General features: G+C 31.0%; 1 long non-coding RNA gene across 1 annotated transcript; it reads right to left on the bottom strand.

The window, feature by feature from the left end:
- Nucleotides 1-211: 211 nt before the first annotated feature.
- LOC106943332 (uncharacterized) lies at nucleotides 212-937 on the bottom strand. The gene is made up of 3 exons (XR_001423894.1): nucleotides 921-937; nucleotides 712-814; nucleotides 212-625 (listed from the first exon to the last, which is right to left on the bottom strand). It is a non-coding gene; the product is annotated as an uncharacterized LOC106943332 (long non-coding RNA).
- Between the last annotated feature and the right edge of the window lie 1,566 nt (nucleotides 938-2,503).

The raw sequence follows: 2,503 nt of genomic DNA on the forward strand, positions 1-2,503 counted from the left end.
AAATTACAATTAATAGTATACTTTAGTATACTATACGTACTTTTTTGGAACAACTTCAAGTATACTTAGTGTACTTAAAGTGTACTTTTTAAATTTCATATTTCAGAGCTTTATTATTATATTTTGATATAATTATTATATTTTGAGTGTTATTAATTATATAATGTCTCAAAATTATATTAAAGATATATATATATTAAATATACTTCAAATATATTTTAAATATACTATTAATTTAATAATGTATTTAAATTACACTTAATTTTTATTTTTGATTTCCTGCTATTGATAATAAACTACAATTTTTATTACTCTTAATTCGTCTTTATTCCTACGTAACTATTTTGTAAATGATGTGCATAACTACACTACAGTACTTACACTGTTTTAGGCTAAAATTACATAGAAAGATTAATTACACAAGATGCCCAAGGTAATTCAAATATTTTTTATTACAGACATTTTAAAACTGTCCAATTTTACTCACAACTTTATGAACTTCACATAAATTATCAGTTTACACATCAAAAGTGAACACATGAACGTGAAAATTTAAGTGTGACAATAAAACATGAAAGTGAGGATCAACGACAGAACATTCCCGTTCACTGCACCTTACAGAAACCTACAAAAAAGAACAATAGTGTAATTAAACAGAGAAAGCATTTGTATTTAAAGAGAACAGAAAAATGGCAAATAAAAAAATAATACAATTTTAAGACGTTGTGGACTCGCCATGTATGCGACATAAGAACTGATGATGATTGGGACCGGATGCCTGGGGTGGAAAAACATTTCTGGGTGTCGTCTTTGCCTGTTTATGTTAGAAGTAGAAAAAAATTGTCAGCAATGTCAGAATCAGTTGATGTTGGCAATAACTATGAAGCTGTTTTAAGTGTGGACTTAAGGAGACAAACTACCTTAAAATCTTGCCATCCATGATCTGAACACACTTATCCTTGCAGAGTGGTGAGGGGGGCTGGTGGTGCCCATCTCCAGCAGCCATCAGATGAGAAGAAGGGCTAACCCTGGACAGGTCACCAGTCCATCACAGGGCCCTGAAAGCCAACAACAAATAAAAAAATAAAGATAAATGTTAGATTAACAAGAAGAGAAAATTTCTTTCCAGTTACCTTTAAATCAAATCATGTTTATTAAGCATTTGGTGTTGGTAACAGCAGTTTTTGTTGTTGAAAATGTAGCAAGCTCCTCATTGAAAAAACAAACTTACATCATTAAGACGATCCTTAGAGCTGGTTGTTGATCTGGTGGAGTCAGAGCTTCTTCTGAGAGAAAATCTTTAGGTTTCTAACACCCGATGTCTTCCTCTTTCATCTTCATTTGCTTAGTTAGACTGCAAACATATGTTGAAGATAAAAACATTGATGAACGAGTTAGAACAACAACCTCAAAATATCAAAGTCTCTCTGTCTTATGGAGATTAATTAAAACCAGGTTAGTTTATGAATTAAAGTATAAGTCGCAAGAAATAGCCTCCATGCAGTTATAACATGAAACTGAATGATTACTATAGTAATAATCATACAAGTCACAATAAAATTGATAAAATAATTATTTAGGAAACCAACGTAAATTGGTTTACGTTGGTTTACGTAAATTGCAGTATGTTTTACAGTGCAGTAAAACATACTGCACTGTTTTACTGCACTGTTAAAAACAGTTCAGTATTTAATTATACTGCACTGTTTATAATTAAATGAAGATCATTAATAAGCAAACTTACCACCAGCTAGCAACACTTAGCAGCCTTCGTCCCTCCAGGCTCCTTTTGTGGCACACATTTCATTTCCATCAGTTGCTGTCCCGTTGTGTTGTCGTCCAACTCGGATTAGGACGTTACCAGCTTAAATTTACCAAAATTAGTAACTATTATCAATGCCCTCTCTACTTTTAAGACAATATTATGCGAGTAAAAATGGCGAATTTGAACAGCGTCTGTTATCATCCCTGCTTCAAGTTCTTCTCTTTGTGGCGTTTTTTAAATAAATGAAAGTGTGCAATACCGCCACCATCTGGTCTGGAGTATGAACTGGAGCTAATGCCGTTGATTATAAGGTTTTACATCACACATCTGAAAATTGATTGGTCACTTTCTTAAAAATTACATCATTATTATCCTTTTTTTATTGTATGCAATTTTAATAAATAGTAAAAGATTATTAAGGCACTTAAAAGCTCATACATATTCATTCATATTTTGTTCACTTAAAGTATACTTTTATTTAATACATTAAAAGTGTATTTTGGTACAATTATGTTTAAGTGTGTTTAAAGTACTAATTTCGAAATTGGTACAAGTGTATTGTTCGTATACTTCAGATATACTTATAGGAAGTACACTTAATAATTAGTATACTTAAAGTGTACTTTCACAATTTTAAGTATGTTTGAAGTATACTAAAGTATACTTTTTTTTCTTTTTACCAGTGTCACCCGGTTTGTCAAGGGTTTTTTTTTTTAAAGTTTTTTGTAAATGTCAAAT

The sequence above is a fragment of the Poecilia latipinna genome, unplaced genomic scaffold (genome assembly GCF_001443285.1).
Source record: "Poecilia latipinna isolate Pla-1442-1.1 unplaced genomic scaffold, P_latipinna-1.0 Scaffold5159, whole genome shotgun sequence".
Classification (NCBI taxonomy): domain Eukaryota; kingdom Metazoa; phylum Chordata; class Actinopteri; order Cyprinodontiformes; family Poeciliidae; genus Poecilia; species Poecilia latipinna.